Here is a 17,077-nt window from a genome sequence, read left to right as displayed (position 1 = left end):
TGCTCAGTGGGTCAAGGGGGCTATGATAGTTGTTTGACCTGGGGAGGACCTCAGTGTTGTGAAATAATCTTTTCGTACACAGAAGGTACCCTAAGGGGCCTTCTGATTGGTTTAATAAAGAGTTAAATGGCCAATAACTAGGCAGGAGAGAATAGGTGGGACTTCCAGGGAAAGAGAGGACTCTGGGGAGAAGAGAGACACAGAGGAAGTCTGACATACAGAATTAAAGATAGGTAAAAAGCCACATAACAGAATGTAAATTGATAAAAACAGGTTAATTTAAGTTATAAGAGCTAGTGGAACAAGTCTAAGCTGAAGGCCAAACTTTCATAATTAATAAGAAGTCTCCATGTTGTTATTTGAGAGCTGGTGATCCAAAGATAGCCCAACAAGAAAGCTTGCTACACCTCAGTGTGTAGAAAGACTGGGGTTTTCTCAAACTTCCAAAGGACAGGGTGGAAGTGGGAAAGAAAATGGTGGGAGAAACAGGTGCTAAACAGCTTTAAATGTTCTGGGTTAGAGCCAAGAAAGCACAGCCCAGAGACGGTGCCTGCAATGAAGAGATGAGTGGATATTCTTTTGAGGATATGTAAAGAGATTCATTAATGATTACTCACTCAAGTAAAGAGATTTGTTGATTGATTACAGAGCCACTTGGAGCACAGGACAGATAGAAAGTCCATCTTAGCTTTGATTTCAAGCAAAGTTGCCAAAAAGTAACTCCACTCCTTATTCTAGCATTAAGATTGCAAACCAAAAGTCAGGTGGTGGTGGAGCATGCCTTTAATCCCAGCACTCGAGAGGCAGAGACAGGCAGATCTCTGTGAGTTCGAGGCCAGCCTGGTCTACAGAGTGAGTTCCAGGACAGGCTCCAAAGCTACACAGAGAAATCCTGTCTCATAAAACCAAGGTAAACAAACACCAAGATTGTAAACCAGTCTGAGTTCAAGGCCAGCCAACTCTACACAGTGAGTTCCAGGACAGCCAGGGCTACACAGGGCTACTGTCTCAAAAAACAGAAAACAAAAACAAAACAACAAAAGAGTATGCCCGTCTTTCAAGGCCTGTTCTAGAGTTAGCTTCTCCCTGAAGGCTTCCATGGTGACTCTAGTCAGACAAAATAGAGAAACCAGAAGAGAAAAGTATTGTGGCTTTGTGTTAGAAATGTGCTAGGGAGGGGACCAAGCTGCACACTGCTGTATCAGTTTGAACTTGGATAGTTAGCTATCTACATTAGGTACCGGAAGCCAGGTGAACCCACAGCTCACCCTAGAACAAGAAACAGAAAACTCAGGAGTGAGCTGGACTCAGGAAAACGGGTGTAACCGTCAATTTGATGGAGTCAGATCTCTGAGGGTCAGGGTTTCCGGATAGATTCATTGAGATGGGAAGACTCAGCTTAAATGTGGATTGGCACCAGCCCACCAGATGGGTCTTTAGACTGAGTAAAAAGGAGAAAGCCTATTGAACAGCATCATTTATTTCTCTCTGCTTCTTGACCGGGATACGATGTGAGCAGCTGCTACATGCTCTTCCCGCCATGACTTCCCTGCCATGATGGATGGACGGACTGTATCCTGCAATGGTGAGCAAAGGAAATCTTCCCTTCCTTCCTTCCTTCCTTCCTTCCTTCCTTCCTTCCTTCCTTCCTTCCTTCCTTCCTTCCTTCCTTCCATCAGATTTTTTTTTCAGCAACCAGAAAAGTAACTAATACACAGGATCACCAGATACCAGTAGGAACCAGTAAGGCATGGGGATGGGGTTCTGGAAGGAACATCAGTGTCTTAGGGTTTTATTGCTGTGCAGGGATACCATGACCAGGTCAACTCTTATAAAGGAAACCAGTTCACTGGGGCTGGCTTATAGTTTCAGAGGCTTAGTTCATTATCCTCATGGCAGGACATGGTGGTATGCAGGCAGGCATGGTGCTAGAGAAGGAGCTAAGGATCTTACATCTTGATCCATAAGCAGCAGAAGGAAAAACTATGTCATACTGGCCAGAATTTAGCTTACAAGACCTCAGAGCCTGCCTCCACAGTGACACACTTCCTCCAACAAGGCCACACCTCCTAATAGTGCCTATGGGCCAAGTACTCACATACAAGAGTCTGTGGGGGCCATTCCTATTCAAACCACCACAACCAGCTACACCAAATTTTAGAGCCAAAATGTTCTTCTAGCCAGATGTGGTGGTGCACATCTTTAAGCCCAGAATCCCAGAGGCAGAGGCAGAGGCAGACAAATCTCTTAAGCCAGCCTAGTCTACAAAGCTAGTTCTAGGCTAGCTAGGGATATACACTGAGACTCTATCGCAAATAAAATAAAATAAAATAAAATAAAATAAAATAAAATAAAATAAAATAAAATAAAATAAAATAAAATAAAATAAAATAAACAAAAATTAAATTGAGTTGAATTAAAAGCACAAAACATTCTTCTTGGTCATTCAACTTGCTGAGTCTGAGCCTGACCGGAATTCTCACCCAGGGCTCTGGGACCTGGCCCTAGTCGTTAAGTCTGAGGTAGGCCTGGGAATTTCTGCTGCTGCTTTTTGTTTTCTGTCCCATTCAGGTTCTCAGCCACTAGTTTGGAGGTACACAGCACTGTCACCTGCTCAGAACTGGTCCTGTCACTGCTATGGGCTGATGAGAGCCTAGCTTTCTTTTTTTCTGAAATCAGAAAAAAGACAGAAACGTAAAGAGCTGACCCCAGACCATCGAGAGTTAGCTCAGAGGGGAAGCCAGGGTCTGGCCACAGAGCCTTCCACATCGAGGCCAGAGCAATCCCACTGTCTCAGCATGGTGCCACCACGCTGCTCTGCCACTGAGCTACACGCCAGCCTGGTCTCTTTTTATGGAAAACATAAACTCTACAAGGGCAGGAGTTGGTTTGGAATCTTGGACATTTACAAATGTAGGCAAACTGTAGAAAGGATTGTGTAACAGGCCCCCAGGTTCCCATCACCCTACTTTTTTTTTTTTTGGTTTTTCGAGACAGGGTTTCTCTGTGTAGCTTTGCGCCTTTCCTGGAACTCACTTGGTAGCTCAGGCTGGCCTCGAACTCACAGAGATCCGCCTGCCTCTGCCTCCCGAGTGCTGGGATTAAAGGCATGCGCCACCACCGCCCGGCTCCATCACCCTACTTTGAATCATTGGCTGCATCAGGCAGGTCTGTGTCGGCTTCATCATCCTGGCTTCCCCTCCCCAGTCCCCATCATTCTCAGGCAAGGGCCAATCAACCCATCCTCACCCTGTGGTCTTTTCATACTCTAGTAGCCCCTTAGCAGGTAATAAAACAAGTTCCAAAGATAAGATGAGCTCAAGGAAGACTTCCCTCTGCTTCCCATTTTGACCGTTGAAGGGCAGATCTCTTCAAGTTGCTTCTTCAAATTGCACCCAGTTTCCTCCCCCCCCCCCACCTTTGTCGTTTTGAGACAGGTATTGCTATGTAAATCAGGCCGGTCCAGAACATGTGATCTTCCTGCACCACTTTACGGGAGCTGGAATTACCGGAGTACACCACCATCCCAAGTTTGGTCGCTAAGTTTTTGAGGTACACATGGAGAATCTAACCTAGGGCAGTGCATAGAGAGCTAGTTCCTAGGTCTGTAGCGAAGGGAAGGACTTCACGTGTTGGCTCAGGAGAACACACCCTACCTTCACCAGCCTATCACGTGCCCCGAGAGGCCGAGTACAATACGTGAGAGCTGCCACCAGCACTGGGACCTCTGAGCCTGGGGTATCCTTAGGTCACACATTAGGGGGTCGGCTCTTTGGTCTCGAACCCTGCCTTCTGGCAGTCTATCTGCCTTGAACCCACACTCCCAAGCACTGCACCCCTCCCTCCCAAGCTCCACTCCCACATCCAATCATGGAGCAGAAACACAAGAGTGGCAAAAGAATTTGTTTTGGAAAAACTCAAGCAGTCGTGAATGCCCCTAAGCCAGGCTGAAGGCACTTGGTGGGGCATGTGCACGAGGAAGAACTGGGAACGACCAGCACTGGAATGGAATTTCTATGCAGGGAACATCCTCCTGTGGTCCTCATCCCCCAGAGCCTTGCTCCTGAAGTCGTGAGAGGGTCTCTGTCGAGTGCAGGGTCTTCTGTGCGGTGGCCTTTGTCATCAAGATGGCGGAAGTCATTTTCTACCGAGGTGCTAAGCTTGCTATGCTTTTTACCTTTGCATGTGTAATTAAGCCTGTGGGTTATGGGGACCACAGAAAAAATACAGAATGTCCTGATGGAATTCAGTTTACCGAAGAATCTATTCTTTTTCATTTGAGGGAGAAATCATTACTTTGTATATGATAAAGTAAGATGCATTTTTTTGTGGGTTTATAAAGATAAACACAAGAGTTTTAAAAACTGTCCTAAAGGTAATGGCCTAGTTTCTTTCTACAGCCATGTGGGGGGTTGGGTGAGATTTGACAGGTGATGTCCCGATGGTCCATGGGGCAGGTGAAATGCTCATGGTTTTGAAGTCTCTCCTCACCTGACTTGTCAGCTCTTAGTTTCGACAGCCTGTGAAGTCAGCACTTCCCCGCTCTCTTGAGATGGGCTCACCTTTTCCTCTCGTCAGGCCTTTGTCCAAACTGTCATTTATGCCTGGGACAATGGCTTACCTCCTGACAAACACATCCTATGTCTTCTTCTCATGATGCACTTCAAGGTCGTTTCCTCAGGAAGTTTCCTCTGAGAAAGGGAACCAGTTCTCATCGAGAACCTGGCTGGGGAGCGAGGGTGCAGTGCATGTCTGTGGGAAGTAGAGGCAGGTAGCTCAGAAGTTCAAGGTTATCCTTGGTTGTGTAGCAAGTTCAAGGTTAGCCTGGGCTACACAGGACCCTGTCTCATAAGCCCCTCTTCTGAGAGAGAGAGAGAGAGAGAGAGAGAGAGAGAGAGAGAGAGAGAGAGAGAGAGACTGAATTTCAGAATCCAATCCCCAAACCACATTGCAATAATAAATATTTGCTCAGTATTGTACAGGATTTGACAATGTATAAAACTGTCAGACACTTATGAAGTGATCTTTGCAACCCCATGAACTAAATAGAGCAAGGGTTATTTATGATTCTCATCTACTAACCAGGTGACAAAACCTTACAGAAGTTAAATAACCTCGAACCACACAACTAGGAAGTGGTTCTTCTGCCTGTAAAATACAGTTTTCCAAGACGTGGAAAGGAAGCAGGAGGAAGATCAGTGTTCTCTCATTGTCCTACCAAAAACCTTCCTCTAAGACTGTTCTACAGGACCAGCGATAGAGCTCAGCAGGGAAAGGCACCTGCCACCACGCCCGATAACATGAGCTCGATCCTGGTGCCCACATGGTGGAAGAAGAGAACCAACTCCTGCAGGTTCGCCTCTGACCTCCACCTTGGTGCCCTGGCATCTGCCCCCTCCCCAAACATTAGGTATTGTCAAAGTCTGTAATCTCAGTGCTGGGGAGGCAGACAGGAGGATCCCTGGCTCCCTGCCCAGCCAGTCTAGTTTACCCGGCAAGTTCCAGACCAGTGAGAAATTATCTCAAGAGACCAAACCGAACCAAACAAAAAAAAGTATACAGACCGGGCATGGTGGTACCCTATGCACTTTAATCCCAGTACTTGGGAGGCAAAGGCAGGTGGATCTCCTTGAATTCCAGGTTACATGAGTCTATGTAATGAGTCTCTATTTCAAAAACAAAACAAACACACAAACCAAAACCAAAATGAAAACCGAAGTGGTCTTGAACTTCTGATTCCCTTGTCTCCAGTTCCCAAATGCTGGGATTACAGATATATGCCACCATGCCTGGCCCTAAATGGAATTATAGAAGAACTCTTCTGGGTCTTTTTCTTTTCTTTCTTTCTTTTTTTTTCGGGGGGGGGGGGCGGTTCAAGACAGGGTTTCTCTGTGTAGTTTTGGTGCCTGTCCTGGATCTTGCTCTGTAGACCAGACTGGCCTCGAACTCACAGAGATCCGCTTGCCTTTGCCTCCCAAGTGCTGGGATTAAAGGCGTGTGCCACCACCACCCAGCCTCTTTCGGGTTTTTAATGGTAAGTTTTAGTCTCATGTTTCATATACAAACATAGACTTAGTATCTCATAAAGCTAGTACCTTCATAATGCTCGTGCATGCAGACACATGCATTCCATGTTGCATGTATGGAGGTCAGAGGATAACTTTTGTGAGATGGTTCTCTCCTTCTACTGTGGGTGGATTCTAGGAGCTAAACTCAGATGGCCAGCTTGTCAGTGTGTTTATGTGTTGAGGTATTTCAACAGCCTTTATTATGTTTCTTTTGAAACATTTCTAGAATATTCATGCTCTATAATCAGCTGGATGAATTAAAAAGTCAATGTTGGTATTTCATTGGGAAGGTCTTACATTTATAAATGTGCTGGGGAGACAGATTTCATAATAATTCATTGTCTTCATGGTATGTTTTTCCATTCAGTGAAGGTTTCCATTCCATTTAGTTTTAGCATTTTAAAATTTTATTCACTTTACATAGTTCTTAAGTTTATTGCCAGGTATCTATTATTGATTTTATAAAATGGTTATTTATATCTTCTGTGTGTTGTTTACACCATGACATTTACTGAGTTCTACTCCTAACCATGTCTGAGGAAACTGAGTGTTCTTATCCTCTTCTACTAACAGCTCACCTCAGCCTGAAGTAGTTAGCTTATCAAGAATTTGTATTCTTGGGCTGGAGAGATGACTCAGCAGTTAAGGGCACTGGCTGTTCTTCCAGAGGTCCTGAGTTCAATTCTCAGCAACCACATGGCGGCTCACAACCATTCTTAATGAGATCTGGCGCCCTCTTCTGGCCTGCAGGCATACATGCAGGCAGAACACTGTATACATAATAAATAAATAAATCTTTTTTTTAAAAAAAAGAATAAATCTTTTTTTTTAAAAAAAAAAAAAAAAAGAATTTGTATTCTCTGAACTTTCCAATCACAGTAGTTTGTGAAGTCAAGTTCCCACCAACGGGATGAGCTGCAGTCCCCACCTGCGGCAGAGATAGAAGACAGGAGCAGTTGGCCCTGGTGTGCTTGCTAGCTGGGTTGAGTCTTGGCACACACTTTGCACGAAGAACTACCTAGCTGAGCTACTCTGAGCTGCTTGCACTGTGTGTGTGTGCTCTGTGTGGACACCGAGATAATTCATTGTTGGTTTCTAACACGAGCGCCGGAGAGACCTAAATGCTAACAAGTGGCCTTCCTGTGCCTTCGTGGGGTTGGGGCTTATTGTGTACCCAAGGGATTAGTAAAACTCTGCTCTGGGTGTTTCTGTGACAGTTTCCAGAGATGGTAACGTCACAGGACTGTGACCTGATGAATGGACCGATCCTTGATGGATTCACGATATAGTGGCCTAATTGGGGGGGGGGGTGTCTTTAGTATTTCCCTTGCTCTGCTTCGGCCCCTGCTCCCACGCTCCCTCCCCTCCCCACCATGATGAGCTAACACACCTCTGAAACAGAAACTAAGTGAACCCCACTTTCCATGTGGTTCTCGAAGATACTGTATGCACAGAGGTGAGGAAGCCAACTAATACAGGTCTTCGGGTGCCTAACAGTTGGTGCCTGGGTACAAGAGAAGGCTGATTTTATTTATCTTTCACTGGTGGACTAGATCATTACTAATTTGAGGGAGACAGGGGCCTATTGGAAAGTTGGCTTTTAATGCCAAAGTTAAGGTAAACTGAGACCGCTCTGGAAGGAAGCAGAAGGGATTCATTTCTTTTTTGAAAATCTGAAAAAAAAAAATTCTCTTGAGAGAGACCAAGCAAGGAAGGTCATCCTTGACTAATGAGGCTTGCAGCACAAATGTGAGGAGAGACTGAAAAATGGGAGAAGAGAAACCTTCAGCAGCAGTTTTGAAACTTGATGGAAATTGCACAGTCAAGTGTCTTTTTGTTGTTGGTTTTGTTTGTTTGTTATTTTTGTTTTGTTTTTGGTGCTGGAAGTTGAATCTAGCAACCCATGCGTGGTAGGCAAGTCTGCTGTCACTGAGCCCTCCTTTTCTCTTGCTTGAAAAAAAATCTTTTTCTCTTTTGAAGAAAAAAATACATTAAATTACTCAGATTAACCTCTGGTTCACTGTAGTGCAGGCAGGACTTTAATGTGTGACCTTCTTCCATCAGTCTCCTGAATGGCTGAGATTCCAGGCCAGAGTCACCAAGTCAAACTAGCAAGGATCTTTTACAGTGTCCTTGCAAAACAAACAAACAAACAAACAAAAAAACAAAAAAACCACAGTTCTTACCTGAAAAGAATAAGAGATAGCTTATTCTGAAGCCATTTTGTGTGACCGTGGCCCAGGTTTATAGTTTTACAGAACAAAGAACGTCATAAATCAAAGCAAGTTTAAAATATATTGGTGATTACTGGGGCTGGAGAGATGGCTCAGAGGTTAAGAGCACAGGCTGCTCTTCCAGAGTGACCCAGGTTCAATTTCCAGGACCCGTATGATGGCTCACATCTCCAGTTCCAGGGGACACACACCAATGAAAAAAATTAAATTAAAAAAATATATTGGTGATTACATCAGAGAGGGAGGGAGGGAGGGAGTGAAAAGAAGGAGAAGAAGAAGAAGAGAGAGGGGACAGAGCTAGATGGCATTTTCTTTCTGTCTCTGTTGTGAACTAGAATTGCTGGCAAGAAGCTGTGTCTACAAAGACTGATGGATTAAAACTGCAGTGAGGTGGACAGGTTGGAATCTTGCAGGTCCAGAGGCTAATCTTGGGCTGGCTTTAGCCCCCTGAATAGCCAGCTGTTCCTTGCCCACCTCTGTGTTAGAAGGAACTAAGCCCCTGTGACTGATAGGTAAAAACTTCTTGGAATCTAGTTACTAGGCAGACACCCTCCCTCCCCCATTACTCTAAGGTTCTAGGAAAGAAAGGTTTATGTCAATTTTAGGGCCTCCGTTTAGCACCATCTGAATTGGGCTAGAATCATTCATTCATTCATTCATTCATTCATTCATTCATTCACAGACTCATATAGCCAAGCTGGCCACAAATTGGCTATGCAACTGAGAAAGTCCCTGAGCCTCTGATCTCCCCGACCTGATCTGGAGCACCTGGTTTTATAGGGTATGGGGGAATCGAACCCGGGTCTTTGCACGTGTTAGCTAAGCACTCGACCAACTGAGCTACCTCTACTGTTAGGCTAGAATTTTAAAGAGTTAAACAGACGTAGTAGCATTTGACCTGAATGCTCACCGAGTGGCTTCTCTCTGGCAATATTTAACACCTTAAAATGAAAATGCATCAGCTCCTGGGGCTGCTGGGAGAGGGTACAGCAGTTCTTGACACTGTTTTTTTGCCGACAAGGTAACAGTTTAATTTGAGCCTTTCTCACCAGGAAAGTGGGGTTGGGAGAGATTCTAGTGCTTCTGCTCCGTCTGTGTCCTTGCTGGGGACCAGCCTGACAAGACACAGGGTGGTTGCATAGCCCCATCCTTTCCTCAACGCTGCTTAAGAAATGGCTCCAGGGGCGTTATCAGGGGTAAAGATGAGTGGAAAGGTCTCTGTTGCCTCTCTGACCTTTCTTCTTTATTAAAAGTCTAGCTAAGAAAAAAAAATAAAGGCCAAGTTCCAAAGTTCAGGCACAAATCTCTTAAGTCTGTAACCTGATTTCCTATGGCTCGTATTTTGTTAGGCTCTGGATGTAAAATTTCTAATTCATCCTCTTCACAACCTGTATCCCAAGTCAGGTCCTGCCACCCAAGGTCAATAAGGCAACTTTAACAAGCCAAATTAAAAGTGGAAAGCAGAGAAAGGCAATTTATTTAATGTGACCACATTGGGAAGAGAGTCAGAGACCCAGTGACCGCCTGAGCCCTGAAGCGAGGTCAAAGTTGAAACAGAGGTCGAGGATATGCATGTCTGAGCAGTCCGGGCAGGCAAGGTGTGGTCATCACTGTCTGGACTTCAACCTCATCCTATGAGGTGGGCCGATTAGTTGTTACAACTGTGTGAAATCTCTCCCCGGGAGGCAGGCTCCCCTCTAACTCCCCCCCCCCCGGGGGGGCCCTTCCCTTGACCCAGTGCTGGATTCCGGGGGAACTCCTATTTCTTTGGGCTCCCTGTTTCACTAGTCTGATAATCAGATGGCCTCTCTCCAGCGCATTTTCATTTCAGCCAGGCTGGGGCCAGCTTCTTGAGTCGCAGCGTTGTCGGGAAAGGTCATGTTTTCACCGCCGGACAGGTGCTTGCTTGGGTGGGCCACTCTTACCACGGGGGACAACATGGTCCAATCTTCTGAGCAAGGATTTCTGACTTGATTTTCCATTTTCGTCTTTTCTTTTTCTGCCCCTATGCTCTGAGACATCCAAGTCTTGTCTTCCTGTTTCTACTCTTCTTGCCCCAAATCTTAGCACGTGGAGGCAGGAAGACGGAAGGAAGTCAGCTGGAGCAGCTGTCCGCTCAGCAGAATCGCTGGCCTAAGGACAAGGACCCTGTAGACACACTTTCAGCTCCTCAGAGGCCCCTGGCTGTTGTCTTAGACCTTGTGTGGTATGACCCACTTACTCCTGACCCACTAAGAGCCCCATCCCACCCCCGTCCTCCATCCCTCCTCCCCAATGCCAGCTCTGACCCCAGCCAATCCCAGTGTGACTGGACAAGTGTTCCTTGATCCTCAGAGCCGAACCCCAGAAGCCTGTTGGTGTGCACTGTAGATATGTCACAGCTGCCCACAAGGTCCCGGGTGATGGGGAGACAAAGGATTAAGATATTTGCACCTTGGCCTTGAGCAAGCCTCAGCCACTTCACTTAGCGTGAACTCAAGTGCAGAATCCCGTCTTTGAAGGAACTTACTAAATAATCAAAGATGCCCAGAAAAGAGAAAGAAATATGCCTGGTAGCTGAAGAAGCAGGCTGCATAGAGAAGGGGTAGAAGTCCTAGACAGACTTAGCTGACAAGAAGGTTCCCAAAGGAGAGTTAACTGCTTCATTTCCTACCTTTTCTATCCAATATATAATCCAACGCACTTTTTTCCTGATTTTTGTTTACGGTTCTACATGCACGGTTTTAAAGAGAACTTGGATGCTGTGCTGTGTTGAAAAGAGTCAGGGGAAGGGAAAGGGATGTGGCTCCTTCTGATCCAAACCATCAGTTTGCTGAATGGCCTTTGGTGAACGCCTCATTTGTCCTATGGCATTGATCTCCTTAGGGATTGCTCATTAGGACATTGCTAAAGAACAAAACAAGACTGCACACACTTTTACTCTATATGGCTGTGCATAGATGTCCACATGTGTAAATATAGAAATATATCTACATATAGCTAGATCTATTCTAAGATACATACATTGAAAATTTTGTAAGTTGTTATCAGTCATTGAAAACCACACAAACCTCTTATACGTAAGTCTTATAAAACCTTATAATGTTCTTGAAAGATGGGCAATAGTGACCTCCTCTGCCCCAGACACACCCACTACCATCATGACTATTTACAGAAGAAAACCCCGAGGCTTAGAGAGGCCGGAAAACTCACCCAAGCCCACACAGGCTGTTTCTGCAGTCTAGTGACCAGCACGGTACAGGCACAGGAACGGTGCTTTCAGTGGTGATAACAACGCTTGCCTAGTCAAATACTTCCTTTGTCTTTTAGTACCTGGAATATTGTCTCCAATTGCAACACGGGAGGCTGAGTTCCTAAAGACTTTTGCTCTGTAGTGTGACGCTAACTTACCTGGGGCTTGTTCCCACTTTGTCATGAGAGTGAGTGTTGAGAAAGACTTAGTGGCGGGTAGGAGAGTATGGGGAGCAGTCTTCTCTCAAGATGCTGTAGGAACTCCTAACAAGGCATTAATTAGGAAATCCTTGCACACATCAGGCTGCAAAAATGCGTAAGACATCTCTCAATATAATGTGGGTGACATTTCCAGTAGTGACATGTGTGCTAGCTTTAAAAAAAAAATCTGTTGGGAGGTAACCAACAGTTAGAAAACATACAGCAGCCCCTGAGTGCCACAGGGCCAAAGACCCAGGAGTCATGACTGGTTGGCTCAGATGACAGTTGATGAGTATGTAAATTAGGGGAATTCTTCCAGGAGCTTGACATCTCTGTCCTGGGCCTCTTTGGGATTGCTTCATCTTCCAGATGGCACAGGCGTTTCCCTCCCCTCTCCACCTTCTTCGTCCCCGACTTTGTGTCCCAGCAAAATGAACTTTGCTCTGTTCCAAGTACACGCCCCAGGCTTTTCCTACTTTCCGCTGCTGCTTCGATTCCTTGCTCCATCTGGAATGGCCTTCTGTTTCCTGCTTTGCCAAGTTTCTAAAGATTCCCGATCCTTATGGCCTTGTACAATGTCCTTCTCTCTGTGAAATCTTCCCTGTCTGACCAGATGGGAACGGTCAAAGGACACTCTTTCTTTTAGGTTGAGCATGTCTTTCTTTGTGTTACAGACACAAGCTTCTGTGTACGGGAGTGATACTGAGGACGGAAGAACCGAACCAAGGACATCAAGCAGGCCAGGGGAGCACTCTGCCGCTGAGCTAAAATCCCCAGCCCTAGAGGTTTGCTTTCTGAAGGTTCAGTTAGTATGTTACCTTTTCATGTTCCCAGTTGGTAACGAATGACTCTGTCTGCAATAGCAACTTAGTCAATGGGTGAATGGATGAATGAATGCTCGTCTCTTAAACGAACAGCGGAATTGTGTGTAGTGGGAGGTCAAAAGATAATTCAGTTTACTCATTTGTCAAACATATATTAGGATCCAGGGCCTCTGCCAAACTTATGATTCATTCCTTTCTTAGGATCTTTGGTCTCTAACAAACAAACACGAATAACAAAGAAAAAAGTTCACTGTCTCTAAGGGAAAGGAATTAAACCCACTTTTTTTTTTTTTTAAAATGAACTTAATCAGGGAAATTTGGAAGGGTAATTGTGATCGAGCTTGAGAGGAATGTATTGGCTGGGTGTTTGTGGCACCCCAAATTCATGTTGAAATTTTTCAAGCTGGAGATAAGGCTCAGCTGATAAAGCACTGGCCTAGCACGCACAAGTCCTCAGGTTCAGTCCTCAACACTGCAAAAAGCAGGTATGTTGCCTCATCTCTGTCATCCCAGCACTAGAGAGGTAACGGCAGGGACATCAGAAGTTCAAGGTCATCCTTGGCCTGGGATCGGTGGAAAAAAATCCTAACCTTCAAGATGATGATATTGGGAAATGGGATGTCAGAGAGGTGATCTCAGTGTCTGTATGAGAAGCCCAGAACATGCTTAGGTCGACTTTTCCTACCCTATGAGTCCATGCAGGGGACAGCAGGCTGTGACCTGCAGAGGGCTAAGCCTGACCAGCTTTCCAGGCTGACCTCAGGCTTCCGCTGCAGAACCAGGCGCAGCCCGTTTTTCTTGCTGACAAGGTTCCCAGTGTCTAGTGCTGTGCTCTAGTAGCTGAGTTGACGGAGACCAAACGAGAGCTGGAATGACTAAGAAAAAGGTTTGGGATGCTGATTGTGACTGTGTCAGCGAGTGTTACACAGAATACACATTTGCTCTCTGTGGTAACTGTATTTGACGGAGCATTACTCAGCCTGTGAACAACTACTGAGAGAGGACCTTGAGCTAGAGGCCGGAATCGTGAAGGTTGCAGTAACTTTGAGGAGCTTGCGGTCTAGTGGGGAGCTCATGCTGGCATCCTACGTTTGGGTGCTCTGGGAGGAGGAGGAGCCTAGAACACCTTTTGGTGGGCAGGAGAGTTTCAGGAAGGACATAGCTTTGCCTATGGGCTGATCAAGAGGTGGGGTGGGAAGATCAAAGTAGATAACCTATATTCCAGTAAGATGGAGCAGGAGAGGCAGACTGCTGATACTGGAATCTGAATATACCATTCGTTATGTGTAATTCTGACAATCCACTCAACCTCAGTCTTCTCCTCTGTAAAATGGGCTACTATTATTACCTGACTAATAGATTCTTGTGAAGAGTAGTGGAGAAACCCTCCAGAGCTCTGGGTAGGACCTACCCCATTCTACCTACACTGACTCTTCCTTCCACAGACAGTGAGAGCATCTCCTGGATGGCTCTGCTGGTTTGCCCTTTTACCTGGTTGGCTACGATGGAAGAACTGGCTGACTAAGCAGATGCACTTTTCCCTACAGAAAAGTTGAGTTAAGTAATTTTGCAGGCTGCTAATCACACATTCCCCAATTGGCATTTCCATAAAATAATACCCTGCAGATAGAGTGAGCACCCTGAGCCTAAATCAACACACATTTCCGAGCATGTTATTGGATGGGGAGGAGAAAAGGTATGGGGATCTTTACTGAACTGTGAGAGGCTCCAAATCTAACAGGTTGGTTCCATGTCTGAGGCTAAGGGATGCCTGAGCGCATTCGTAGCTGTGGCTCTGACCATTGGAGAATGGATGATTTTTTATCTTACATTTTTTTCATGGAGTTGGATGGCCTTCTGTTGCAATGACAGAACCTGGCTGTTTGTTACAGCATTGTCTGTGGGTTAAATGAGCAGCGGACTTTAAAACCAGAGAGAAGATGCACACACACACACACACACACACACACACACACACACACACACAGAGAGAGAGAGAGAGAGAGAGAGAGAGAGCTTTAACTTCTGTCCTCACCCAAAGTTGCTTTGATATTGACCTGATGATAAGGTCTGAGCATAAACAGATGGGCTGGAAGCAATTAGAGATTATTAAATCTTACTGTTCCTTGAGGGGATAGAATTTTCATCCAACCACTGGCTCCTGATGCAAAGGAAATTTTTATTCCATTGCTATGGTAAAAGAATAAAAAAGAGTGATAAGATTGGGAAAGAAGAGAGGAATGCATTTTTAAAGGATGCCGAGAGGAGGTAGATGGGAAAGATGGCAGGAAGTAGGAAAGGGCTGTAAGAAAGATGAGGAAGGGAAGTAAAAGGAGACAAGAGTGTATGAAAGGTGGCGTGGAGCCTCAGGGTGGCTGCGCTGCCCAGAGCTGAAAAAACAGGATCCTCAGTTTCCATTTCCTTAGAAAACCTTTGTGAGAGAGGCTTCTTCACATATGTGTGTGTATATATGTGTGTGTGTGTGTATAAAATTATATATATATATATATAATTTTATTATTTTATGTGTATATGTGTCCGGCTTTGTGTATATCTGGGCACCACATGCATGCCTGGTGCTCTCACTCTCAGACGCCGGAACTGGGTGTCAGGCCTCTTGGAACTGGAGTTACAGAAGGTTGTGAGCAGCTGCGTGGGTGCTGGGAATTGAACCTGGGTCCTCAGGAAGAACAGCTGGTGTCCTGTAATATCTGCAACATCTCTTCAGGCTGAGACCTTTCCGAGTAATTAGCTTGGTACATCATGTTGCCTACACAGCTTGTACCAGCAGTGAGGTCTGGCGTTTTCTCTAACGGTTTTCTAGCGAGTAAATCCTATCTCCCTTGATAGATGGCCCCTGGGTCCCTTGCACTGCCTCTAAATTCTTCGTCCTCCACTGATGAGATGTGAAGCAAGACGCTGGCTCAGCAGAAGGCTCCTACGCGGCCAGCAGTGGCCCCAGGGACGCGGTGAGAAGCCCCTCTGCTGTCAACAGCCCACTCCCCAGAGGAGCCCCGGCCTCTGGTACAGGGAATGTTCAATCATACTTTTGCTGTGGTTCCTCCTCATTTCCTGGCAAACTTTGGCCGTATCTTCTTTAAATACAAAAAGCACTTTCTCTGGGAAGGCACCCAGGGATCGATACGTGTTAATAAATTTTATAAGCCGTAACTAGCTTATTTTTGATGGCACCTACGGGTTCCTATTGATTTTTATTTGTCCTCTCTCATCAGGCTGTGTGCCCCTGGAAGGCTCACAGGGATGGCTCTATTTATGGGCTGCTTGACATCCTGGTTCCTGAGATGAATGACCTTACGGAAAAGCATCACCACCACGGCAGAGCATCCTCTTCCCCCCTTCTCCCCTTGACCTCTAACCTGCCTGGCTGGCCTCAACCCTCCTCTGCCAACGTCAGGAGAGGCTCCCCTTTTCCTTATTTCAAAGCTAATGCCCCACTGGGTTTTTAGCTTCATTCAATAAATGGATTTGTGTGTGTGTGTGTGTGTGTGTGTGTGTGTGTGTGTTTGTACATGTGCATGCCAATGCCCATGGAGGCCAGAGTGTAGGATCCCCCTAGGACTGGAGTTACAGATGCTTGTGGGTGCCCAACATAGAGGCTGAGAGCCAACTGAGGGTCTGCACACACCCCCTAGCTGTCAGGTCCTCTCTCCAGCCCCTCACCGCTTCAGCATTTTTTTTTTTTTTGGTCTTATTTCTCTTTCCCCCTGAGTATACATATACGTGCACAAGCTTGAGTTTCTGCAATCGGAAGCCTTCTCCTCCCTTCCAAACCAAGCTTTCGTGTCCCCTCCTACTTGAACTTGGCCCAGACCATTTACTTCTCCACTTATAACCAGGTGCTTATTTGTCCTTGTTTTACTTGTTTATTTCAGAGTCTTTTTTGTTTGTTTGTTTTTTGTTTTTGTTTTTCAAGACAGTTTTTTTTGTTTTTTTTTTGTTTGTTTGTTTGTTGTTGTTGTGAAGCCCTGGCTGTCCTTGAACTTGCTCTGTAGACCAGGCTGGCCTTGAACTCACAGAGATCTGCCTGCCTCTGCCTCCCGGAGTGTTGGGATTAAAGGCGTGCACCACCACTGTCCAGCTGAAATCTGTCTTATTGACTTTTTTCCTGCCCATAAAAACATTGGTTATCACCTAACAGTTCAGACATGGCATAAAAGAAATCAAGCCAGGGATGACCTGAACAAAGCCCCGGCTTCCCTTGGTTGTAGTTGCTTGGCTTTCAGCACAGCTACAGAGGTCTCAGACCTGAGTGGAGCACTTGCTGTCCATGCCACACCAACATTGCTGACCGAAGGGTCACCCTGGGGTGTTAACATTGCCTAAGCTGTTTTTCAGGAGCTTGGAGGTAGCTCAAACTGGCTGAGAGCACCAACCTTTCTCTTGATTCTGTGTAAGTATCTTTGACCTCAGAGAACCCAAATTCCACCCTGGGATCATGCTATTCATGACATTTCTGGTTCTGTGCAAGTTTCTGATGGGTGACCTATGACCTCAGAGA

The 17,077-nt window shown here is 45.8% G+C and overlaps 1 long non-coding RNA gene across 1 annotated transcript; it reads left to right on the top strand.

Moving 5' to 3' along the window:
* The first annotated feature begins 1,459 nt into the window (after positions 1 to 1,459).
* LOC143274124 (uncharacterized) lies at positions 1,460 to 15,645 on the top strand. Its single transcript, XR_013052549.1, has 3 exons — positions 1,460 to 1,585; positions 12,409 to 12,519; positions 15,409 to 15,645. It is a non-coding gene; the product is annotated as an uncharacterized LOC143274124 (long non-coding RNA).
* Positions 15,646 to 17,077: the final 1,432 nt, after the last annotated feature.

The sequence above is a fragment of the Peromyscus maniculatus genome, chromosome 7 (genome assembly GCF_049852395.1).
Source record: "Peromyscus maniculatus bairdii isolate BWxNUB_F1_BW_parent chromosome 7, HU_Pman_BW_mat_3.1, whole genome shotgun sequence".
Classification (NCBI taxonomy): Eukaryota; Metazoa; Chordata; class Mammalia; order Rodentia; family Cricetidae; genus Peromyscus; species Peromyscus maniculatus.
This window is presented reverse-complemented; position numbering and strand designations above follow the sequence as displayed.